The 27,092-nt window shown below is 45.2% G+C and overlaps 1 long non-coding RNA gene across 1 annotated transcript in view; it reads left to right on the top strand.

The window, feature by feature from the left end:
- LOC134299255 (uncharacterized) overlaps nt 1-25,607 on the top strand; it is a 42,394-nt gene extending 16,787 nt beyond the window's left edge. The window contains exons 3-4 of the long non-coding RNA XR_010006439.1: nt 24,576-24,640; nt 25,455-25,607. This is a non-coding gene — a long non-coding RNA (uncharacterized LOC134299255). The remainder of the gene's footprint in view (nt 1-24,575; nt 24,641-25,454) is intronic.
- The last annotated feature ends 1,485 nt before the right edge of the window (nt 25,608-27,092 follow it).

The raw sequence follows: 27,092 nt of genomic DNA, 5'->3' as shown, positions 1-27,092 counted from the left end.
CAAGATGGCAAGCCGGGAAACCAGCTTGAAAGCCTCTGGATAAGAATCAAGGGAACCAGGACTCAAAAAGATCTCGTCGTGGGTGTCTACTACAGATCTCTGAACCAGGATGAAGAACTTGATGAAGCCTTCTGTCAGCAGCTGACCAAACAGGCACAAAGAAGAGCTATAGTAGTCATGGGCGATTTCAACTATCCTGATATCTGCTGGAAAACAAACTCGGCCAAGAGTACAAAGTCCAACAAATTCCTCGCTTGCCTTGCAGACAATTTTATGGTCCAGAAGGTAGAAGACACGACAAGGGGATCGGCTACTCTTGATCTCATCCTAACAAACACGGAGGACCAGATCAATGCAGTTGAAGTGGTTGGATCCTTAGGGGCAAGTGACCATGTCCTCCTGTAGTTTGCGATATACAAAGGAAGGCCGAAATGAAAAAAAGTCAAACACGCATTCTGGACTTTAGGAGAGTTGACTTCCGAAAAATGAAGGAAATACTGAGCAGCATTCCATGGATGCCAATACTAAAAGACAAGGGAGTCAAGGATGAATGGGAGTTTTTCAAAAGTAAAATACTCAAGGCGCAAATGCAAACAGTGCCAACAAAGAATAAAAACAAGACAAGTGCAAAGAAGCCAGAATGGATGTCCAAAGAACTTCTAACTGGTCTAAGACTCAAAAAAGACATGCACAAGAAGTGGAAAAAGGGAGAAATCACCAAAGAAGAATTCAAACATATAGCCAACTTCTGTAGGGAAAAGGTTTGCAAGGCTAAAGCGCAAAACGAGCTCAGACTTGCAGAGACATTAAAAACAACCAAAAGGGCTTCTTTGCTTACGTTGGTAGGAAAAGGAAGAACAAGGAGGTGATAGGGCCTCTGCGAGAAAAAGATGGGGTGATGGCGACAGGGGATAGGGAAAAGGCAGAACTGCTTAATGCCTTCTTTGCCTCGGTCTTCTCACAAAAAGAAAGCCAGCCTCAACCTCAGCAACATGGAGTGGATGAAGGATTGGGGGAAATCCAACCCCAAATAGGGAAAGAAGCTATCCAGGAATACCTGGCCGCTCTAAATGAATTTAAGTCTCCAGGGCCGGACCAACTTCACCCAAGAGTATTGAAGGAACTAGCAGAAGTTATTTCGGAAGCACTAGCAATCATTTTTGAGAGTTCTTGGAGAATGGGAGAAGTCCCAGCAGATTGGAGGAGGGCGAATGTGGTCCCTATCTTCAAGAAGGGAAAAAAGGACAACCCAAACAATTACCGGCAACACGGATTTACCAAAAACAAATCATGCCAGACAAATCTGATCTCTTTTTTTGATAAAGTTACAAGCTGGGTAGATGCGGGGAATGCTGTGGATGTAGCCTATCTGGATTTCAGTAAGGCCTTCAACAAGGTTCTCCATGACCTTCTGGCAAACAAGCTAGTCAAATGTGGGCTAGACAAAACTACGGTTAGGTGGATCTGTAATTGATCTGTAATACGTCGTCTTCATCTTGGAAAGAAGTCACGAGTGCAGTGCCGCAGGGTTCTCACCTGGGCCCGGTTCTGTTCAACATCTTTATTAACGACTTAGATGAAGGGTTAGAAGGCACGATCATCAAGTTTGGAGACGACACCAAACTGGGAGGGATAGCTAATACTCCAGAAGACAGGAGCAGAATTCAAAACGATCTTGACAGATTAGAGAGATGGGCCAAAATTAACAAAATGAAGTTCAACAGGGACAAATGCAAGATACTTCACTTACACAGAAAAAATGAAATGCAAAGATACAGAATGGGGGACACCTGGCTCAACAGCAGTACATGTGAAAAAGACCTTGGAGTCCTCGTCAACAACAAGTTAAACATGAGCCAACAATGCGATGCGGCGGTGAAAAACGCCAATGGGATTTTGGCCTGCATCAATAGAGGTATAGCATCTAGATCCAGGGAAGTCATGCTACCCCTCTATTCTACCTTGGTCAGGCCACACCTGGAATACTGTGTCCACTTCTGGGCACCGCAGTTGAAGGGAGATGTTGACAAGCTGGAAAGCATCCAGAGTAGGGCGACTAAAATTATCAAGGGTCTGGAGAACAAGCCCTATGAGGAGCAGCTTAAAGAACTGGGCATGTTTAGCCTGCAGAAGAGAAGGCTGAGAGGAGACATGATAGCCATAGGGAGGAGGGAGCAAGCTAGTTTTCTGCTGCCCTGCAGACTAGGACACAGAACAATGGCTTCAAACTACAGGAAAGGAGATTCCACCTGAACATCAGGAAGAACTTCCTCACTGTGAGAGCTGTTTGGCAGTGGAATTCTCTCCCCTGGAGGGTGGTGGAGGCTCCTTCTTTGGAGGTTTTTAAGCAGAGGTTGGATGGCCATCTGTCGGGGGTGCTTTGAATGAGATTTTCCTGCTTCTTGCAGGGGATTGGACTGGATGGCCCGTGATGTCTCTTCCAACTCTACGATTCTATGGTTCTATGATCCTATTCTAAGGTGGTATGACACTTTCCTAAGTTATGGTCTGGAATCTAAGAAACCCTCAAACAAATTAATTAAAGATAGCTAGATCACTTATAGGGTTGTTGTATGTCTTTCGGGCTGTGTGGCCATGTTCCAGAAGCATTCTCTCCTGACGTTTCGCCCACATCTATGGCAGGCATCCTCAGAGGTTGTGAGGTATGGATAAACTAAGTCAGGAAAGGAAAGAATATATATCTGTGTAGAGTCCAAGGTGTGGCAAGAGTTCTTTGTCACTGGGAGCCAGCATTAATGTTTCAGTTAATCACCCTAATTGGCACTGGAAATGTTTTGTCCCTTGCCTGGGGGCATCCTTTGTTCAGTCAAGTCCTCATTGTGCTGGTTCCCATCTACTGTTTTGATTTTGGAGTTTTGTAATACTGGTAGCCAGATTTTGTTCATTTTCATGGTTTCTTCCTTTCTGTTGAAGTTGTCCACATGCTTGTGGATTTCAATGGCTTCTCTGTGTAGTCTGACATGATAGTTGTTAGAATGGTCCAGCATTTTTGTGTTCTCAAATAGTATTCTGTGTCCAGGCTGGTTCATCAAATGCTCTGCTATGGCTGATTTCTCTGGTTGAATTAGTCTGCAGTGCCTTTCATGTTCTTTGACTCTTGTTTGGGCGCTGCGTTTGGTGGTCCCTATGTAGACTTGTCCACAGCTGCATGGTATCCGATAGACTCCTGCAGAAGAGAGAGGATCCCTCTTGTCCTTCGCTGACCGTAGCATTTGTTGGATTTTCTTCGTGGGTCTGTAGATAGTTTGTAGGTTGTGCTTCTTCATCAGCTTCCCTATGCGGTCAGTAGTTCCCTTGATGTATGGTAAGAACACCTTTCCTCTGGGTTGATCTTTGTCTTGACTCTCATGGCTTGTTCTTGGCCTTGCAGCTCTTCTGATGTCTGTGGTGGAACATGAAAGGCACTGCAGACTAATTCAACCAGAGAAATCAGCCATAGCAGAGCATTTGATGAACCAGCCTGGACACAGAATACTATTTGAGAACACAAAAATGCTGGACCATTCTAACAACTATCATGTCAGACTACACAGAGAAGCCATTGAAATCCACAAGCATGTGGACAACTTCAACAGAAAGGAAGAAACCATGAAAATGAACAAAATCTGGCTACCAGTATTACAAAACTCCAAAATCAAAACAGTAGATGGGAACCAGCACAATGAGGACTTGACTGAACAAAGGATGCCCCCAGGCAAGGGACAAAACATTTCCAGTGCCAATTAGGGTGATTAACTGAAACATTAATGCTGGCTCCCAGTGACAAAGAACTCTTGCCACACCTTGGACTCTACACAGATATATATTCTTTCCTTTCCTGACTTAGTTTATCCATACCTCACAACCTCTGAGGATGCCTGCCATAGATGTGGGCGAAACGTCAGGAGAGAATGCTTCTGGAACATGGCCACACAGCCCGAAAGACATACAACAACCCTGTGATTCTGGCCATGAAAGCCTTCGACAACACATAGATCACTTATATTTCTCCAAATCCCAATAAATTCCAGAACCAAGGAAAGACACTTGTTCTGATACAACTCTGCACTTTTGTGGCTCAATCAAGAGTGCCATGGAAGTCTCTGTTCTACAGAAGGGTTAAGAGATTATGTACGCATGTATTTTCTGTTGGTTTATTTTGGGTGTAAGGATGAAATGATGAATCAAGTGTTTTCTACTGTTTGCAACTTGTGTTCCAGCATCTTAACTGTTAACAGCAGGCCAGTTTGAGTGATAGCCTGCTGCAGCCAATAGGTCGTGACTTCCGGTCTGACAGGACGTTTGTCATTCTGCTGAGGAATGTGCTGTTATCAGTAGTGTGTGTGAGCTGATCGGCAAGGAGAAAGCATGTCCGCAACGAGCAATGGACTTTGTATCTTGTAAATATCTTAGAACCGCTGCCTTCAGCTGATTTGCGACTGAAGTGTCATTTTTCGGTACTGCTTCTCTGGACGGGAAGCAGTCTGACCGGGGAGGAATTGGTGAGAGTCAAAGGATCACCAATAAATCAGGGTGCTGTGGAGCTGATGCTTTTAAAACTCACCCTGACATTTTCTATGGAAGCTGGTCTATCAAACCTGCCTAGCTCACATACTATAGCTCACATGTCTGAGCAAGAGATGTGGCAGGAGAGAAATTGCACAGGCACTTGAACATGTGCCTAAGACAGTCATTGGTATGCCAAGAGCAGAGAGCTAAGGTAAATAAAGAAACCTTTATACAAGATTTTGAAACCCTCAAGAGGTCAATGGGAAGTCATCCAAAATTTTTTTTTATTTTTTTTCCTTTTCTTTTCTTTTCACACCTATTTTTTTAAGTTTATTATTTATTTATCTTTCCTCTCCTGGTTTTATCTTCTTTTGCTTTTTGGTCTCTGGTCTCTACTTTCACCCCACTGTCTACACACAATTGTTTTCCTCGCTTTCACTGTAATTATAGATAAAAGCACAATAAAAACTATTATTAAAAAAAAAAAAAGAAACCTTTATATGGAGCACCAAGTTTCTACAGTCTGGAAGCCGTCCAAGGGCTCTACATGCCACAGTGATCATGATGACTGGTATATTCTGCAAGTTATAGTCAAAAAAGTAACTTTTTTGAGCTCTGCTTTTATACACAAACAATGTAATCTTGCTGAAATGTGTTGATTCCAACTAAACTACCATTGAGAAGCAGAGAGGTATACCTGGCTATAGAAGGTGGAGAAAGTGGAAAGAGTCAGGGCTTCATGTTATCTTTCATTCCTCACCGTTATGGCTCATTCTATTTTCCTGGAACTAGGCAGAGATGGGTTTTAGGAACAAGGAGAGGCAAGTAGCAGTAATTTCCAACCAAGATTCTTTAGCAACCCTTTCCTTGATAGCCAAGCTAGTGGAACAAATGGGAGAAAAAGATGCAGAAATCAGAATCTCAATGAAACAAAGAATAGTCAAAAATAGGAGAAAGTATGGAGTTATTTGACAGCCTCACATGTCCTATATGTTATGGGATTTTTTCATTGCCTTTGGTCTTTATTCTCTCATGTTTCCATTAAAATAGATGTTTCATTTATCCAACATCTAAGGGAAGGTAAAGTCCTTGCTGGACCTTCCTAGGCTATTCAGAGCAAAGTTGTTTCAAGGATAGGAGAATGCTCTACAACTTGTTTCCACCTTCCTGATTTGTGCAAAAACTGCTCTGAAACAGAAACAGTAAATCCTAAGTGAGATGTTTATGGTGATCCAGGTGTTATTGATTTACAATTGTATTTTTTTTTGAAGGAGAAGTCGTCTCAGAGTCCAAATTCTCTCCTAATCCCATGCAATGATGAAAATTCCTGCTTTTTAGCAGGAACCATTAGCGAACCAAGGTCCTATTGGATAAAATTGGCGTTCTGTGTCTGGCCATAAGGATATAGCCAGGCTATGCTTTTGAGATTCTTTCTCTCCACCAGTCACTAAATGGCTATGGAGCAAGGACAGCAGAAGCTAAAGGGTGTTCCTGGAGGAAATGAGAGGGAAACAACTGCAATTACACCCATGAAGTGCATGATCTTGAACATTATTGAAGATCTCATTGGTCTGAGATATTGTAGCAGTCCCCAGTCCTGTGCTGAAAAAAACATGAACAATATTTGGTATACAGACACTGAAGGACATTCAGCAGCCATCTGAATTCTAAGCAAATGACATTCCTTAATTGTGGGACATGTTCTTCCCAGTACAGCAATGTCAGTAGCTAAGGAAGCATTATATTCAGTAGAAAAGCTATTAGCAAAGCTTCAGATTATTCATTACTTGAGATTACACTGTATCCGCCTCCACACAACCGCCCCTTTGAACATAACCCTGTATCAAATGGTGCACATGAATATCTAAACTAATTTTGTGTATTCCAACTCCCAACCCACCCTGAGTTTATTCATAAAGATTGGCATATCTGTAAAGGATTTAAAAATGCATTAAATTGTGGTGATACAGAATTGCCTCTCAACTACAGAGTATTGTTTTGATCATGAATGTTCAAATAAAACTGAACATTGGCATTTCAGCTCTAATTCCCGAGGACCCGTGGCAGCACATGTCATTGTCACTTTTAAATGGCGCTGCTTACCATTTTATTGCAACCTCACCAGAGTGTTTTATGTAGTGCAGAAACTACTTCCCATGGGGAAGTTTGTTTCAGCTTTTTGTGTGACTCACATTGATTCTCTTATTATTTTTGGTTCTCCCTTTATTCCAAGTGCCTTTTAGATCAACATAGTGCTGTTAATAATAATTGGGAAGTGTTATGTAAGGATTTTAATGCAAGCATAATACCAGCTTCATAAAAAGAATTGCCTAATTAAGCCAGTCACAACACTTCTCTAAAAGTATATTTATAGAGGATCATTTCACCCACCACTGAAATCAAGTTACACAGAGGGTCAAACAAGGTAGTACAGGGTAGTTTCACACAGTAGCGTGTGAAGATAATGCAGTGTAGCAGAGGAAAAGTGCAATTAGTAAATGGTGAATCACTGTCCCTGGTCTGTTTGTTATCATCCATGTGTATGTGTTCTTATGTTGAATTTGTTAGTAAAGTGGTACAGGTACATTTTAAAGTGTGACTCTAGGTGTGTGTGTATACATACAAGGGATATCCAGAAAGTTAGGCTACAAGATTCTTTTAAAATACAAAGAATGAATATATTTCAACAAAACGTACATGGATCATAGCATAGGCACTACTCCACTTTTCCACATTATCACCACTCTGCTCAACACACTCTGTCACCCGTGGGACAGGTTCCCTATGCCTGTATCATAGAAGTCTCCACTGGAGGAAGCAGCAGCAACAGAGCCAGAGGCCAGGAGGATGGACAGTGTTTCCTCCTCTTCCTCCCCATCACTTTCCTCCTCCTCCTCTTCCTCCCATCCTCACCATGGTGCAGCTTGTTTGGGGGGGCTCGGCAGATTGGGGAGCCCTTCCAGCCAGGAGGCAGCCTCGGCCTCATCTCTGCCACCCATTCCCAGCTCCAGCTCTGTTGCTGCTGCTTCCTCCAGTGGGAGACTTCTATGATACAATAATAGGGAACTCATCCCACAAGTGACAGCGTGTGTTGAGCAGAGTGGTGATTATGTGGGAAAGTGGTGTGGTGCCTGTTCTATGATCCATGTACGTTTTGCTCAAATATATTCATTCTTTCTATTTTAAGAGAGTCTTGTAAACTTACTTTCTGGATATCCCTTGTATACATATATGCATTGGATAGCATAGGGGAGGGTTAACATCACTGTGGTGATTGCTTTGCTGTCTGAGCCCCTGTTCAGAAGGTTTTGCCTTACCTTCTGTCCCTGTGACAATTGGATTTTGAAAAATGTGGCTTGTTTTGGAAACAAGGATTGGTGATAAAGCTTCAGTGGAGACATTTTTTTCCCATGATCACTCTTTCAGAAGTGAATTAGTAAGTTGATTGTTTGTAACCTGGGGACTGCCTGTAAGGATCACTGTGCACATGATGACTGGCAGCTGAATGAGGGACCTGACATTTCTAAAAACTATTATCTTTGACAGGGAAGCATTTTTGTGGCATCATATCAGAGATGGTCCCTTCATAGCTGCTAGTCCTCCCTTGATGTGACAATCATCACTGATTGACACACACACACACACACACACACACACACACACACACACACATGTTAATCAGCCTTTCAGGAGGTTAATTCATGGGCAGCTCACAGACCAAGTGGAAGACTTCTTCCCCTCTACCATTTCAGTGTGAGGCATCCCCTCCCCACTTGTTCAGTACATGAGCAGCTGCTGAGATAAATCAATAAGTGCTTCAGGCAAGTTCTATCTTCCTTTTGATACTGGGCTACATTCAAATTGGGCTCTATAGCAGAGGATACAGTATAATCTCAAACAAGTGATATCTGAAACTTGGATAACAGCTTTTTTGTTGAATGTAATGTTTTCTTGGGTGTTGATGTCTCAAACTGGAGGAAGCATTTTCCCCAGGATAAAAACAGTTGCAAAGGCTAGCTCCCGGCATATTTCGTGCCTTCGCAGATACACAGTTATTTAAATTCAGCAAAGAACTTCATCTGCTGTTATAGTTTAAGATTTTGGATTGTCTACTGGTTGTTACCAATACAAGTATGATGACTATAATTTAAAATGTATCATTCACCTACTGTGCAATGCTCTGTATAATATATCACATTACAAGTGTTCAAAGAATATATATTATTTCTATAACCTGTAATGATTCTGAATGGTGGGCTAGGATTACAAATAAATTCTAAGACTAATGATGTTGGGTGCACCAGCTAATTGTATTTGGGTATGAAAATATGTATTCAAAACTTCTTCAGAGTTGTGTATTACAAAAGATAGCATGATTAACTATATTATTATGAAGATTTTTACTTTTGTTTAGTTAGTTGTTCATTAACAGAATACATCCATCTTATAATATTGCAGTTTATAATAATCTATGTCCAAATCTTGGCTCAAGGCAAGACTCAAGTAATCTCTTTGATACAAGATGTGACTTCGACTTTTTATCCCCTGGAAGCACCTGAGAAGTCTTCCTCATTTTTGGGGAGAAAAGAATTATTAAAAACCTGTATAGTATCAGTTCCTCTGTTCAGCTTTGCTATTCTTCCACCTTATACATCTCTCAGATGCAGGGGCGGTTCAACTGTTAGGTGAACTACAGAGCTGCTGAAGGTGCCATGAGTCAGGAGGATGCGCCTGCCTCCCTCCCCCTCCCTGGCTCCCCTGCCCTCTTAATCTCCTCCCCCTACCCCTACCCCTCCTCCTGGGCGGCAGGGACAAAGCAGCAGAAGGAGAGGAAGGCTGTGCCTGGGCCTCCCTCCTAGTCCTCCACCCAGGCGTGGCCTTCTTCTCCTTCCGCTGCATCCTCAGAGGTCACGCTGCCAAATCCTTAAATCCTCCACTGCCGTCTCAATGGTCCTCCTGGATACTCTTCATCTCGTCTATCTCCTCTTCTTCCCTCCGATGATTGTCCCCAATCTTATCTCTTTTCCTCTTTCCCTTCCAAGGTCTTAGTTAGTTAAACCGCCACTTTCCCCCTTCTGTTTTAATCAAGCCTCACTATTTTGAGTTGTTTACCTGTCCGGAGCTTTGCCCTTAATAAAGATGTCCTCTTAGGCACATTTGCCCACTTCCTCTTGTGAAGTAACTTCTGCCCTTACTTTGCCCTTGAGTCTTTTTCCTGGGTAAATCGTCACTTCCTCCGTGGGCAAAGCTCTGAGAATGTTTATGAAGATAGTTTACACAGGCTTCTCTTGTAGACTAAACAATATGTCACCAAGGTCATGCACCAATACTTGAAGGTAATTAAGTTTTATTTTTCTTGAGTTGTTTTGGGTTATCTGAGTCCACACTTCTATATAATCCAGTTCAAAGGGCTCTTCCACACAGCCATATAACCCAGAATATCAAGGCAGAATAACCCACAATATCTGCTTTGAACTGGGTTATCTGAGTCCACACTGCCCTATATTCCAGTTCAATGTTTGGTGCTAAATTCACAAATATAGTAATTCCTACATAACATTACCATGTATTGAACTGCTTTTTCTGTTGATTTGTTGTAAAACATGATGTTTTGGTGCTTAATTTGTAAAATCATAATGTAATTTGATGTTTAATAGGCTTTTCCTTAATCTCTCATTATCCAACATTTTCGCTTATCCAATGATTTTATTTTTCAGTGATTGGTTTGGGGGGGGGGGGTACGCCAAAATTCTGTTCACTTACACTTGAAAATTACCTAGGGCCGGCCCTGCTCAAATGTTACAGATAATATGAAGAAGAAAATTTTGTGATTTGTCCAGTCAATGTGCATCACTACATTTTTTCAAGGAAATAGCATACATCTATGAATATTGACTTGACAATGTGCAGAGTGTCCTCTTTTTATACCATCTGCTTCCCTGTGTTTAGCAACATTTGGGAGACTATCTGTCAGGACCCAGGCTGCAGGGCACCAATAACCATACACAGAGGCCAGAATCTATCTAATATCTTTATTGAAGGAGTATATAAAGTTAATAAAAACAAGTGTAGAAAATAGTCCAGAATTAGACCTTTCAGGAAAGGTCAAAATTAGTCCAAAGAAACAATGTCCAATATGAAATATTAAGGTCCAAAGTTGTAATCCAATAACCGAAACACTCACTTTGCCAGGCAAAGTGAGGGGAGATGACAAGGTCCTTTAGTCCATGAACTTGAACGAGGCTAGGAAGTAACTTGACTCTCGGAATAACAAGGCTTGAATACAAGGCAGCAAGGAACGAGGAACAAGAACAAGATCCGTGGTATTTACTTGGCAAAATCCGGGAAACAAGGCAAGGCTGGGTCTTGGAAAGCAAGGCAAAATCCGTGGAAGAACAAGGCTGGAAAACGAAGGCTTGAATCAGGAACAAAGGCTTGGAAGCGGAGTAGCTGTCCACACACACTACTCCAGTTGCTGACGAATTGACTCCGCAAGATCCCTCCGGGAGCAAGGAACCTAAATAGGCCTTGTTTTCTCCACCAGAGAACACTTCTCTGGGGAACCAGAAACGAAAGTCAATCTCTGTGTCCAGATGTATGACTCCCTAAATTTTCTCATGGGAACAGGCTTAATCATCTGAATGCTTTGCTGCTATTCTCAAACTCCTGCGATTAGCCTGTTGCACTCCTTTCTGCTGGAGAATGTAATTACGGCGCGAAAAAGGGGGAGAACTCGACTCCGGGCTTGTTTGGGAGATTTCTGGAAGACAAGCCTCCTGCAGGTGCAAAGGCTCAATTTCTGGCTGAAATGGTTCCCTTTCTGGCTGAAATGGAGGAAAACCCAAGTTCTCCTCTTCGTCAGTCACAACAGCACTAGGAATGGGACTACATGGCCCATGAGTCATCACACTATCCCCCTCCTCAAGCCCCCTCTCAAACCGGGACTCTCTCCCCGAGGCGCGAGGCCGCGGCTTGGCGGGATAGGTCTGATGGAAGCGGCGGGTTAGATCAGGAGCATGAACCGTGGAAGCGTCTTCCCAAGAGCGCTCTTCGGGGCCAAAACCCACCCAGTCAATGAGATATTGTAGGCGGCGGCGGTGAAAGCGAGAATCCAAAATGTCCTGAACCTCGAACTCTTCTTCTCCGTCCACCAAAACAGGGGCGGGGGCCGGCCGGTCTGCATCAGGGCGCACACCATCCGCCGGAAGGAGCAGGGAGCGATGGAACACTGGATGAATGCGCATAGAGCGCGGAAGTTGGAGTTTGAAAGTCACGGGGTTAAGTTGCGCCACCACTGGATAGGGACCAATGAAACGGGCATCTAGCTTCCGGCAGGGACGGTGGGAGGGCAAAAAGCGAGTGGACAGAAGAACCCGGTCTCCTACCTTGATTTCGGGGCCCGGCTGGCGATGCTTGTCAGCGTGGCGTTTATAGTCCTCCTTGGCTTGGTCCAGTTGCTGGAGCAAAAGTTGCTGCACTGCTGTGAGTTCCTGCAGCCAGTCCTCTGCTGCGGGAACTTCTGAGGTTTCAATGACAGGAGGAAAGAAACGTGGATGGAAGCCATAGTTTGCAAAGAACGGGGTTTCCTTAATTGAAGCCTGGACCCCATTATTGTAGGCAAACTCCGACAGTGGTAACAGAGAAGCCCAATTGTCCTGTTGGTAGTTTACATAACAGCGAAGGTACTGTTCCAAAGTGGCATTGGTGCGCTCAGTTTGCCCATCTGTTTGAGGATGATGAGCCGAAGATAAACGAGAGTCTATGCCCAATAGTTTTTGTAGTGCCTTCCAGAAGCGAGAGGTGAATTGGGACCCACGGTCAGTGACCAAACTCTTGGGCAATCCATGCAATCTGAAAACATGTTGGAGAAATAGATCTGCAGTCTCTTTGGCCGTGGGAAGGCCATCACAGGGAATAAAATGGGCTAACTTGGTAAAAAGGTCCACCACCACTAGGATCGTGGTGAATCCACAGGAAGGTGGTAGATCAGTTATAAAATCCGCAGAGATTATTTCCCATGGGCGAGATGGGGTAGGAAGGGGATGCAGAAGCCCTGAGGGCTTTTCCCTTCTTGTCTTGGAGCGCTGGCATACTGGGCAGGTGTTGACATATTTTTCTACATCCTTGCGGATCTTGGGCCACCAGAAATCTCTTAGGATCAAATGCATAGTTTTGAATAGCCCGAAATGCCCTGCTGGCTTGCAGTCATGACACAAACGAAGTGCCTTTTCCCTGCCCGGTCCTGGGGGGATGTAAACATGATTTCTATAGCAAAGCAGCCCATCCTTAAGCGAAAAGGGGAAATGTAGTCCTTGGCGAAGTTGATCCTGCGCCCAGGCATCTGCTTGCTGACTAGCCCTGATTTCTTGAGCACAAAGGGGCCCTGGAGTAGAGGGAGTTGATTCAATGGGAGTGGATTTGGTGTTCCCCACTGTGAGCGTGGCAAAGTTCCCGGGTTGTAGCAGCTGGGACTCAAAGGTCTCCTTGCGTCCTGCAGCGTATTCTGGTTTCCGTGACAGAGCATCTGCTTGCTTGGTCTGGGCTGGGGTTACATAATGAATTTGGAAGTTAAAACGTTCAAAGAATAAGGCCCAGCGTTGTTGTCTCTGAATTAGCTTGCGGGCAGTTCTTAGATGCTCTAGATTCCGATGATCAGTATGGACTTCAATGGGAAATTTGGCCCCTTCTAACCAATGTCTCCAAGTTTCAAAGGCTGCCTTTATGGCCAATAGTTCCTTTTCCCAAATGGTGTAGTTTCTCTCTGGTGCGGTCAATTGACGGGAATAAAAGGCACAAGGATGAAGATGATCTCCCACCGGTTGTAGGAGTACAGCCCCAATTGCTACATCGGAGGCGTCCGCCTGCACAACAAAAGGGGTTTCAGGATCTGGGTGCTGAAGGATTGGCTGGGACGTGAATAATTTCTTTAGTTGCTGGAACCCTTTCTCTGCTTGATCTGTCCAGCGGAAGGGCTGTTTCCCACGGATGCAGCTGGTGATTGGATCAGACCAGCGGGCAAAATCTGGAATGAACTTGCGGTAATAGTTCGCGAACCCCAAGAATCGTTGCACCTCTTTTTTGTTGGTTGGCGCCCGCCATTCCAATACTGCTGAAACCTTTGCCGGGTCCATGGAGAGCCCTAGTGGCGAGACGCGGTACCCCAGGAAATCTACCTCTTGTAGATCAAAAGCACATTTTTCCAGCTTGGCATAAAGTCCATGATCCCGCAATCGTTGTAACACCATTCTGACGTGGTTCTCATGTTCTGATTGTGATCTAGAAAACACCAAAAAATCGTCCAGGTAGATGATCAAGAACCGATCTAGATAATCCTGAAAGATGTCATTGACAAAATGCTGGAACGTTGCGGGAGCTCCACATAATCCATAATTCATAACTCGGGACTCGAATAATCCGAATTTAGTCTGGAAGGCGGTCTTCCACTCGTCCCCTTCTCTGATGCGAACTAGATTATACGCTCCCCGAAGATCCAGCTTGGTGTAGACCTTGGCTCCTCGAAGTCGGTCTAGTAGGTCCGAGATTAAGGGCAGGGGATAGCTGTTCCGCTTAGTGATATTGTTCAATGCTCTATAGTCCACCACCAAGCGTAATTCCCCTGACTTCTTTTTCACAAACATCACTGGGGAAGCGGCTGGGGATTGAGAGGGTCTGATGAATCCCTTGCGAAGGTTTGACTCTATGAACTCCCTGAGAGCTTCTTGCTCTGGTTCAGTCAGGGAGTAGAGATGTCCTCGCGGGATCGGGGCCCCCTCCACCAAGTCAATGGCACAGTCATAAGGTCTATGTGGGGGTAATCTCTCGGCCTCTTTTTCATTGAATACATCCCAATATTCTGAGTACTTCTTGGGCAAGGTGATAATGGGTTCAGTGTCTGTGGCATGGCAGATCTTGGCTACAAGGCAATGGTTTTGGCAATATTTTGAAGCAAACTGCAGTTCTCTGTTGGACCAGGAGATGTTTGGGTCGTGAAGTGTCAGCCATGGAATACCCAAAATCACAGGGAAATGGGGAACCTCGGTAACAAAGAAGGAAATCTCTTCCATATGTTCCCTTATCCACATTCTGGTGGGTTCCGACCACTGACTTACGGGACCCGTCTTGAGGGGGCGGCCATCGATGGCTTGCACCACACGGGCGTTCTTGAAGTCATGATATTGTAATCCCAGAGAGTCGGCATACTCTCTATCAATGAAATTGTTTGTGGCTCCTGAGTCTATCATGGCATGGACCATGACGGGTCCTTTTTTTGCTGACCACAAGGTGACCACTAGGAGAAACAGGACCCCAGTTGGTGGCTCTTGAGTGGGTTTTTTGACCGGGTTGGCGAGCCTCTCTACGCCCGGTCGCTGGCTTCCCCCGCCGGCTGTGCGCCAGCCGCCTCAGACGTCTTCGTCTCCGTGGAGGACGCCGCCGCCAGACGGGCGGCGGGCTTCCCTTTGGCTGGGCACTCTCTGGCGAAGTGGCCCCCGTTTCCGCAGTACCAACAGAGATTTAGGCGTTGGCGGCGGGCCTTCTCGGCGGCGTCTAACCTGGGACGCACATTGCCCAACTGCTGTCACGACCCAGGCTGCAGAGCACCAATAACCATACACAGAGGCCAGAATCTATCTAATATCTTTATTGAAGGAATATATAAAGTTAATAAAAACAAGTGTAGAAAATAGTTCAGAATTAGACCTTTCAGGAAAGGTCAGAATTAGTCCAAAAAAGCAATGTCCAATAAGAAATATTAAGGTCCAAAGTTGTAATCCAATAACCGAAACACTCACTTTGCCAGGCAAAGTGAGGGGAGATGACAAGGTCCTTTAGTCCATGAAACTTGAGCGAGGCTAGGAAATAACTTGATACTTGAAACAAGGCTTGAACGTGGAACAAGGTAACTAAGAACAAGAACAAGGTCCGTGGAATAACTTGATAAATCCGTGGAACAAGGCAAGGATTGATCCTGGGAAACAAGGCAAAGTCCGTAGGTAAACAAGGCTGGGAAGCAAGGCGAAGGCTGGATAGCAAGGCAAGGCTTGAGCAGGAGCGAGGCTTGAATCGGAGCGCGCTGTCCAGACACAACTCGCTCCGAAGGCTGACGAATTGACTCCGCGAAGTTACTACACGGGTAAAACACCTAAATAGAGTCTAGCTTTCCCGCCGAAGCAGTTCTCTGGGAATCAGAACCGAAAGCTAACTCTGAGACCAGATGTGAGACTCCCCAAAGATTCTCACGAGAAGCAGTCTTAATTGGCCACATTCTTAGCTGCAATCCTCGCACTCCTGCGCGAAGCTGAATCCAAACTTCTCTGTTGTTTACAAAACTCCCGGCGCAAGAATACGGGAGAAGTAGGCTCTGGGCTTGTTTGACATACTTCTGGGAGACAACTTTCTTGCAGGTGCAAGGTTCCCAGATCTGCCTGGGAAAGATCTGGCTGAGAGGAATCCAGTTCAGACTGGGAAGGTAAAAAACCCAAGTTTTCACCTTCATCAGGAATTACAATGTCCTGAGCAGGACTACAAGGCCCATGGGTCATCACACTATCCCCCTCCTCAAGGCCCCTCCCAAACTGGGGCCCTCTCCCCGAGGCGCGAGGTCGTGGTTTGGTGGGATAGGTCTGATGAAAGCGACGGGTTAGATCAGGAGCATGGACTGTGGAGGCGTCTTCCCAAGAGCGTTCCTCAGGGCCAAAACCCACCCAGTCAATGAGATATTGTAGGCGGCGGCGGTGAAAGCGAGAATCCAAAATGTCCTCAACCTCGAACTCCTCCTCCCCATTCATCAAAACAGGAGGGGGGGCCGGTTGGTCTGTATCAGGTCGCACACCATCCGCCGGAAGGAGCAGGGAACGGTGAAACACTGGGTGAATGCGCATTGAACGCGGAAGTTGGAGTTTGAAAGTCACGGGGTTTAATTGCGCCACCACTGGATAGGGACCAATGAAACGGGCATCTAACTTCCGGCAAGGGCGGTGGGAGGGCAGAAAGCGAGTGGACAGGAAAACCCGATCTCCTACCTTGATTTCGGGGCCCGGCTGGCGATGTTTGTCAGCGTGGCGTTTATAGTCCTCCTTGGCTTGATCCAGTTGCTGGAGCAAAAGTTGTTGCACCGCTGTGAGTTCCTGCAGCCAATCCTCTGCTGCGGGAACCTCTGAAGTTTCAATGACAGGGGGGAAGAAACGTGGATGGAAGCCGTAGTTTGCAAAGAACGGCGTTTCTTTTGTAGAAGCTTGAACTCCATTGTTGTAGGCAAACTCAGACAGTGGTAACAGAGAAGCCCAATTGTCCTGTTGATAGTTTACATAACAGCGAAGATACTGCTCCAAAGTGGCATTGGTGCGCTCCGTTTGCCCATCTGTTTGGGGATGATGAGCTGAAGATAAGCGAGAGTCTATGCCCAATAGCTTTTGTAGTGCCTTCCAAAAACGAGAGGTGAATTGAGATCCACGGTCTGTGACTAAACTCTTGGGCAATCCATGTAGTCTGAAAACATGTTGAAGAAATAGATCCGCAGTTTCCTTGGCCGTGGGGAGGCCTTCGCAGGGAATGAAATGGGCTAACTTGGTGAATAGGTCCACCACCACTAAGATCGTGGTGAATCCACAGGAAGGTGGTAGGTCAGTGATGAAATCCGCGGAAATTATTTCCCATGGGCGAGATGGGGTAGGAAGGGGGTGTAAAAGCCCTGAGGGCTTCTCCCTTCGTATCTTGGAGCGCTGGCATACTGGGCAGGTGTTGACATATTTTTCCACATCCTTGCGGATCTTGGGCCACCAAAAATCCCTTAGGATCAAATGCATAGTTTTAAATAGTCCGAAGTGTCCTGCTGGTTTGCAGTCATGACACAGACGAAGCGCTTTTTCCCTGCCCGGTCCGGGTGGGATATAAACATGATTTCTATAGCAGAGCAGCCCATCTTTAAGCGAAAAGGGGAAATGCAGACCTTGGCGAAGTTGGTCCTGCGCCCAGGCATCTGCTTGCTGACTAGCCCTGATTTCTTGAGCACAGATGGGTCCTGGAGTAGGGGAAGTTGAACCAATGGGAATGGATTTGGTGTTCCCCACCGTGAGCGTGGCAAAGTTCTCAGGTTGTAGCAGTTGGGATTCAAAGGTCTCCTTGCGTCCTGCAGCGTATTCCGGTTTACGTGACAGGGCGTCTGCTTGCTTGGTTTGGGCTGGGGTCACATAATGGATCTGGAAGTTGAAACGTTCAAAGAATAAAGCCCAACGTTGCTGCCTCTGATTTAGTTTGCGGGCAGTTCTTAGATGTTCTAGATTACGATGATCAGTGTGGACTTCAATGGGAAATTTGGCCCCTTCTAGCCAATGTCTCCAAGTTTCAAAGGCTGCCTTTATGGCCAGTAGTTCTTTTTCCCAAATGGTGTAATTCCTCTCTGGTGTGGTTAGTTGACGAGAATAAAAGGCACAGGGGTGGAGGTGATCTCCCACCGGTTGTAAGAGTACAGCCCCAATTGCCACATCAGAGGCGTCCGCTTGCACCACAAAAGGGGTTCCAGGATTTGGGTGCTGTAGAATTGGCTGGGAGGTGAATAGTTTCTTTAGTTGCTGGAACCCTTTCTCTGCTTGATCAGTCCAGCGGAAAGGCTGCTTTCCACGGATGCAGCTAGTGATGGGGTCGGACCAGCGGGCAAAATCTGGAATGAACTTGCGGTAGTAGTTCGCGAACCCCAAGAAACGCTGCACCTCTTTCTTGTTAGTTGGCGCCCGCCATTCCAATACTGCTGAAACTTTGGCTGGATCCATGGAAAGCCCTAGAGGTGAGATGCGGTAACCAAGGAAATCTACCTCTTGTAGATCAAAAGCGCATTTTTCCAGCTTGGCATAAAGTCCATGATCCCGCAATCGTTGTAACACCATTTTGACGTGGTTCTCATGTTCTGATTGTGATCTGGAAAACACCAAAAAATCGTCCAGGTAGATTATCAAGAACCTGTCTAGATAGTCCTGAAAAATGTCATTGACAAAATGCTGGAACGTTGCGGGGGCTCCGCATAAACCGAAATTCATAACTCGGGACTCAAATAATCCGAATTTGGTCTGGAAGGCGGTCTTCCACTCGTCCCCTTCCCTGATGCGAACTAAGTTGTAAGCCCCCCGAAGATCCAGCTTGGTGTAAACCTTGGCTCCTCGAAGCCGATCCAGTAGATCCGAGATTAAGGGCAGGGGATAGCTGTTCCGCTTGGTGATATTGTTCAATGCTCTGTAGTCCACCACCAAGCGTAGTTCCCCTGACTTCTTCTTCACAAACATCACTGGGGAGGCGGCTGGGGATTGAGAGGGTCTGATGAATCCCTTGCGAAGGTTTGTCTCTAGGAATTCCCTGAGAGCTTCTTGCTCTGGTTCAGTCAGGGAGTAGAGATGCCCTCGCGGGATCGGGGCCCCCTCCACCAAGTCAATGGCACAGTCATAAGGTCTATGTGGGGGTAATTTTTCGGCTTCTTTCTCATTGAATACATCCCAATACTCGGAGTACTTCTTTGGCAAGGTGATGATGGGCTCGGTGTCTGTGGCATGGCATACCTTGGCTACGAGGCAATGGTTTTGGCAATACGGTGAAGCAAACTGCAGTTCTCTGTTGGACCAGGAGATGTTAGGGTCGTGGAGAGTCAGCCATGGAATTCCCAAAATCACAGGGAAATGGGGGACCTCGGTAACAAAGAAGGAAATCTCTTCCATATGTTCCCTTATCCACATCCTGGTGGGTTCCGACCACTGACTTACGGGGCCCGTCTTGAGGGGACGGCCGTCTATGGCTTGCACCACACGGGCATTCTTGAAATCATGATATTGTAATCCCAGAGAGTCGGCATACTCTCTATCGATGAAATTGTTGGTAGCTCCAGAGTCTATCATGGCGTGGATCATGACGGGTCCCCTTTTTGCTGACCATAATGTGACCACGAGAAGGAACAGGACCCCGGTTGGCGGCTCTTGGATGGATTTTTTGACCGGGTTGGCGAGCCTCTCTACACCCGGTCGTTGGCTTCCCCCGCCGGCTGTGTGCCAGTCGGCTCAGACGCCTTCGTCTCCGTGGAGGACGCCGCCGCAAGACGGGCGGCAGGCTTCCCTTTGGCTGGGCACTCTCTGGCGAAGTGGCCCCCGTTCCCGCAGTACCAGCAGAGGTTTAAGCGTTGACGACGGGCCTTCTCGGCGGCATCTAGTCTGGGACGCACATTGCCCAACTGCATCGGCACCTCCTCGCCTCCTCTGGGGTATGGGGTTGGCGGTGGGGGTCTCCACACCGGACGTGGCTGAACGCTGGCGGGAGCGGGGGGTTTTGCCCCGGCTCTACTGCCCTGGCCTCGAACCCACTGTTTCCTGTTGGCAATCATGACTTCAGCCCGTAAACATTGATCAATGAGTGCCTCGAGGGTCTGGGGAGGATCCACCTTGGAGATTTCTTCCAGCATTTCAATGTTGAGACCCTCCCGGAATTGTCCCCTGAGGGCTACATCGTTCCAGCCGGTGTTGTGGGCCAGCACTCGGAACTCGGCTATATACTGAGACATAGGTCTGTCTCCTTGGAAAAGGCGACGGAGTTTGTGACCGGCTGCCTCCAAATTGTCCTCGATTCCCCAAGTCTCCTTGAGGTGGTCCAAGAAGTGTTGCGCTGATCTTAGGTGTGGAGAGGCTTGGTCGAACAGTGCCGTCGCCCAGCTGGCCGCTGGCCCGTCTAGAAGACTGTAAACCCATGCCACTTTGATGTCTTCTTGGGGAAACTCGGCAGCACGGGCCTCCAGATAAGCTTGACATTGGCGACGGAAGACATGAACCTTAGAAGCTTCTCCAGTAAACTTGGTTGGCAACGCCATGGCCGGAAGACGAACTCCGCGTTCCTTCAAACCCCTTATTTCTCCATCCTGTGCATTGAGCTTATCACGGATTCGGTCCACCTCTTCCTTGTCGATGGTGTAGGTAATCGGCTGGCCGCTCGGCCCAGGTACGACTCCGGTAGACATTCTGGCCGAGGTTAATTGGTGCTTAGGGTGGCGGAGTCAAACTGTCACGACCCAGGCTGCAGAGCACCAATAACCATACACAGAGGCCAGAATCTATCTAATATCTTTATTGAAGGAATATATAAAGTTAATAAAAACAAGTGTAGAAAATAGTTCAGAATTAGACCTTTCAGGAAAGGTCAGAATTAGTCCAAAAAAGCAATGTCCAATAAGAAATATTAAGGTCCAAAGTTGTAATCCAATAACCGAAACACTCACTTTGCCAGGCAAAGTGAGGGGAGATGACAAGGTCCTTTAGTCCATGAAACTTGAGCGAGGCTAGGAAATAACTTGATACTTGAAACAAGGCTTGAACGTGGAACAAGGTAACTAAGAACAAGAACAAGGTCCGTGGAATAACTTGATAAATCCGTGGAACAAGGCAAGGATTGATCCTGGGAAACAAGGCAAAGTCCGTAGGTAAACAAGGCTGGGAAGCAAGGCGAAGGCTGGATAGCAAGGCAAGGCTTGAGCAGGAGCGAGGCTTGAATCGGAGCGCGCTGTCCAGACACAACTCGCTCCGAAGGCTGACGAATTGACTCCGCGAAGTTACTACACGGGTAAAACACCTAAATAGAGTCTAGCTTTCCCGCCGAAGCAGTTCTCTGGGAATCAGAACCGAAAGCTAACTCTGAGACCAGATGTGAGACTCCCCAAAGATTCTCACGAGAAGCAGTCTTAATTGGCCACATTCTTAGCTGCAATCCTCGCACTCCTGCGCGAAGCTGAATCCAAACTTCTCTGTTGTTTACAAAACTCCCGGCGCAAGAATACGGGAGAAGTAGGCTCTGGGCTTGTTTGACATACTTCTGGGAGACAACTTTCTTGCAGGTGCAAGGTTCCCAGATCTGCCTGGGAAAGATCTGGCTGAGAGGAATCCAGTTCAGACTGGGAAGGTAAAAAACCCAAGTTTTCACCTTCATCAGGAATTACAATGTCCTGAGCAGGACTACAAGGCCCATGGGTCATCACACTATCCCCCTCCTCAAGGCCCCTCCCAAACTGGGGCCCTCTCCCCGAGGCGCGAGGTCGTGGTTTGGTGGGATAGGTCTGATGAAAGCGACGGGTTAGATCAGGAGCATGGACTGTGGAGGCGTCTTCCCAAGAGCGTTCCTCAGGGCCAAAACCCACCCAGTCAATGAGATATTGTAGGCGGCGGCGGTGAAAGCGAGAATCCAAAATGTCCTCAACCTCGAACTCCTCCTCCCCATTCATCAAAACAGGAGGGGGGGCCGGTTGGTCTGTATCAGGTCGCACACCATCCGCCGGAAGGAGCAGGGAACGGTGAAACACTGGGTGAATGCGCATTGAACGCGGAAGTTGGAGTTTGAAAGTGCATCGGCACCTCCTCGCTCCCTCTGGGGTATGGGGCTGGTGGTGGGGGTCTCCATGCTGGACGTGGCTGGACGCTGGTGGGAGCGGGAGGTTTCACCCCAGCTCTACCGCTCTGGCCTCGGACCCATTGTTTTCTGTTGGCCAGCATGACTTCAGCCCGTAAACATTGATCAATGAGTGCTTCAAGAGAGTGAGGGGGATCCACTTTGGAAATTTCTTCCAACATCTCGATGTTGAGACCCTCCCGAAATTGTCCTCTGAGGGCTATATCATTCCATCCGGTGCTGTGGGCCAGCACTCGGAACTCGGCTATGTACTGGGACAGGGGTCTGTCCCCCTGAGAGAGGCGCCGGAGTTTATGGCCGGCTGCCTCCAAATTGTCTTCGATCCCCCAAGTCGCCTTAATGTGATCCAAGAAGTGTTGCGCTGATCTTAGGTGTGGGGAAACTTGGTCGAACAGTGCCGTCGCCCAGTTGGCCGCTGGCCCGTCTAAAAGGCTATAGATCCACGCCACTTTGATGTCTTCTTGGGGAAACTCGGCATTGCGGGCCTCTAGATAAGCTTGGCATTGGCGACGGAAAACATGAACCTTAGAAGCTTCTCCAGAAAACTTGGTTGGCAATGCCAGGGCCGGGAGTCGGATTCCGCGTTCCTTCAATCCCTTTATTTCTCCCTCCTGCGCATTGAGCTTATCACGGATGCGGTCCACTTCCTCCTTGTCGATGGTGTAGCTGAGCGGCTGGCCTCCCGGTCCGGCTCCGGTAGACATTCTGGCCTAGGTTAATTGGTGCTTAGGGTGGCGGAGTCAAACTGTCAGGACCCAGGCTGCAGGGCACCAATAACCATACACAGAGGCCAGAATCTATCTAATATCTTTATTGAAGGAGTATATAAAGTTAATAAAAACAAGTGTAGAAAATAGTCCAGAATTAGACCTTTCAGGAAAGGTCAAAATTAGTCCAAAGAAACAATGTCCAATATGAAATATTAAGGTCCAAAGTTGTAATCCAATAACCGAAACACTCACTTTGCCAGGCAAAGTGAGGGGAGATGACAAGGTCCTTTAGTCCATGAACTTGAACGAGGCTAGGAAGTAACTTGACTCTCGGAATAACAAGGCTTGAATACAAGGCAGCAAGGAACGAGGAACAAGAACAAGATCCGTGGTATTTACTTGGCAAAATCCGGGAAACAAGGCAAGGCTGGGTCTTGGAAAGCAAGGCAAAATCCGTGGAAGAACAAGGCTGGAAAACGAAGGCTTGAATCAGGAACAAAGGCTTGGAAGCGGAGTAGCTGTCCACACACACTACTCCAGTTGCTGACGAATTGACTCCGCAAGATCCCTCCGGGAGCAAGGAACCTAAATAGGCCTTGTTTTCTCCACCAGAGAACACTTCTCTGGGGAACCAGAAACGAAAGTCAATCTCTGTGTCCAGATGTATGACTCCCTAAATTTTCTCATGGGAACAGGCTTAATCATCTGAATGCTTTGCTGCTATTCTCAAACTCCTGCGATTAGCCTGTTGCACTCCTTTCTGCTGGAGAATGTAATTACGGCGCGAAAAAGGGGGAGAACTCGACTCCGGGCTTGTTTGGGAGATTTCTGGAAGACAAGCCTCCTGCAGGTGCAAAGGCTCAATTTCTGGCTGAAATGGTTCCCTTTCTGGCTGAAATGGAGGAAAACCCAAGTTCTCTTCTTCGTCAGTCACAACAGCACTAGGAATGGGACTACATGGCCCATGAGTCATCACACTATCCCTGCTCAAAGAGCAGAAGGATTTAAAAGACAGGCTTAAATTGAATAGAGGAACACAGGAGATGATTCTGAAGGATTCTGATAGGGTGGTGACTTGCTGATTTTTGACAGTTGCGTGTCTGCAAATCTGATGGCCATTCTTGCCCACTAACCCGTAACACTCCATATCAGGGCTTTCAAGTTCATTAGTGCTCAGAAAAACCCTCAGCATTTGCCACCACTGGTACAGACAGCACCCTGCATTACAAATGTGCTAGTATACACACAGAACATTACACAAATGATGCCTGTGTTGAGGTAGAATACCTGCTGCTAACTCTTGGTCTACCTACCCAGGTAATTTTTAACTATGCATTTTATACTCATGCCTTGTGTTTACTGTTTTAATCTTTGTCACAGAAGTACATTTTGATATATATCTTTTACATAATGTTTTACAATGATGTGTTTTTAACTGTGTCATGCACCACCTTGAGCATCGAGGAGAGGCGGGTAAGAAATAAAAATCATCATCATCATTATCAGGAATAGGGAGATGGATGCAGAAAGATTATGAGAAAGCCCTAATGAATACAAAAGTCAAGTATTTGGAAAGAGCTGGGGCAGAGGCAGAAAATAAGAATATCTCTCTTAGATGCATTTGCACTGTGTAATTAATGCAGCTTGACATCATTGCAATGTAGATGTAATTCTACATTCGACCCATAGTTGTTGCTGCTCTTATTGTTTAAAGCATGGGAAAGATTTGTTCTTATGTATTTTACCTCAATCTGCTCTGTATTACTTCAATGTCTTTTAATTTTTGTATTATACTTTTCTAAATGATTACCAAAGTGTGGGATTGTTAACCGCCTTGAGTCCCCACGGGGATAAAGTCGGGGTATAAATAAAGTAAATACAAAATTAAAATAAATAACATAAGAAATAAATTTTTATATTTTTACCTTTCCACAGGGTTTCCTGAACCAAACCACAGGCAGATGCTGAAGTTCCACCAAACTGATTACAGAAGAAACTTTGTAGGTTTCAAAATAATAATAACGATAATTCTTAAAATAATTGGAAATAATGAAACAAGTAATTAACATTTTAAAATCTAAGATTAAATATATTTGCTGGGGAGAAATAGAATAGCAGATATTAAAATAGTTGGGAATACAGTTATTTGATGAGCTTGAATCTCAAACTGTGCACAATTCTAATGTATTCACAATGTAATCCTACTCAAAAGTAAGCCTCATTGGTTTCAGTGCAGCATAGTCCCAGGGAAGTGTCAATAAGATTGCAACTTAGACATGTCTACCCAAAAGCAAATCCCATTGCGTTGCACTAAGATTTCTTCTAGGTAAGTGACCAAAATTCAGATGACTCTCAAGTAGAGCTGAAATCTCAATTATTATGCTGTAAATGGGATGATCAAGCACACTGTGCTGAATCTTGCCTCAACCCATTTTACAGCACTATAATAGTGGGTACTTTTGACATGCAGAAAATGACAGTCCATCATATACATGAAGAAGAGACCTTCCAAGTATTTTCTTTAACTGAAGATTATGCATATATTCTTTGCACTCTTCCAAATGAGACACTGGTAGAATTGTGTGGAAGCAAAACCAAGGAACAAATAAAAAATACTCAAACAACAAAATTAAGTATTAATAAGTCAGCATATTAAAAAGTTATATTGTACAAAGAGCTAATTAACTTTATTGCATACTGATCTTCCTGAGAGTTATTCAGCAGGAAATATGTGGTGCTTACATTTTGTAGAGAGTGTATATGCCTCAATATCAATCAAAACTGTTTGCTAAAACCAATGTTTCTGAATTGCAGCATCAACTACTAGGTCATTAATCAGAGAAAGACTTGAAGTCAAGAAACCAGAAGAAGACTAGCATTTAGAAGGGCAGCTGTGAAAGAACTAGACAAGATCCTGAAGTGTGCGGATACATCATTTCATATTAAACTTGAGAGTCCATGCCATCATATTATTTCCCAGTCTTGTATATAGTTGTGAAAGGTAGATAGCGAAGAAAGCTGATAAGAAAAAAAATCAACTCATTTGAAATGTAATGCTGGAGAGAAGTTCTATAGATACTGTGAAGTGTTATGAAAAATAAATTGGCTCTAGAGCAAATCAAGCCTGAATTCTCCCTATAAGCCAAAACTACTAAACAAAAACAGCTTCCTTTGGCCGTATCATAAGACAGGACTCACTAGAAAAGACAATAAAGGCTCAAAATGTTCTACATGCTTTAGGTGACATATACATGTATGTGTGTTTCTGTTGTTGCTGTGTGTCCTCAAGTCATTTCTAACTTATGGTGACCCTAAGGTGATCCTACCATGGGGTTGTCTGAGGACTTGCCCAAGGTCACCCAGTGAGTTTTCATAGCTGAATGGGGATTAGAACCCTATTCTGTTGAATCATAGTCCAAGATTCAAATTACTCCAGCATGTTGGCTACCTGGTATAGAGCATATATGTGTATGTCTATATATATTGATAACTTCCACGTAATTCTAACTGCATAGCAGAAGATTATGCAAAATGAAATCTATTTCTAGGTATTCTTTGCAAAGAAACAAACAATAGAAGCCAATGTGTTTGTGCATATGCATATGTGAGGTGAAAAACATCACATCAAGATCTGTCATCTAAAGAAAAGTGCAGAGTGGAACTCATAATGTTCTTTATAAGAAAAATAAATATAATGACATACTCAAACCATCCATACTTGAACAGTGTTATGTGACTGTGGGGCACAAAAGAGTTAACTGCTTGGGCAGAAATAGCTTCAGCATGTTATGCACGATTTTAAGATGAAGCTTCCAAGCTCTAGATGTCCTCAGTCAGGGAAGGTCACATTGAATCATTTCTATAGTTTATTTTGGAAAAGGAGGCAGAGAAAAAAAGAAGAAATGCAAAACTGTCCGAGGAAGGGTGGGAGGGAACCAAAGATCCTGATATTTTAAAAATAACTTTTATTCCCTCACTATGATTTAGTGTAGACAATATGGCATTAATTTGGATCGTTATTGGTTTTTTTCCTCTACATGTTTGCATTCTTACTGATATGCTAGATTATAAACAGGTTATTATTTTTTTTTTAAAACGAACAAACGTCAAATTTAAAAATTGAAGTCCTAGGGTACTTAATGCAATATACTAAACTGCTGACTGTGAAGAACGTTCTAATGATTATATCATTTGAAATCAGTTTGAAATATGGTTTATAGCAAATTGCTAAATTACAATAAACATTTTGCTTGGTTGCTTTTTTAATTCATGCAATGGGTGATACATCACATAATTCTGCTATTCTTCAGGAAATAAGTTATGTTCACATAACTGAGTGAATCTTTTGTACATATAACATTTAACAATTGTGCAGATATTATGGACATTAAACCGACACATGTTTAAAACATCCAAGTGTTGATAATGAGAACAGAAAATGTTAAGCAAATG

Source organism: Anolis carolinensis, chromosome 1 (assembly GCF_035594765.1).
Source record: "Anolis carolinensis isolate JA03-04 chromosome 1, rAnoCar3.1.pri, whole genome shotgun sequence".
Classification (NCBI taxonomy): Eukaryota; Metazoa; Chordata; class Lepidosauria; order Squamata; family Dactyloidae; genus Anolis; species Anolis carolinensis.
This window is presented reverse-complemented; position numbering and strand designations above follow the sequence as displayed.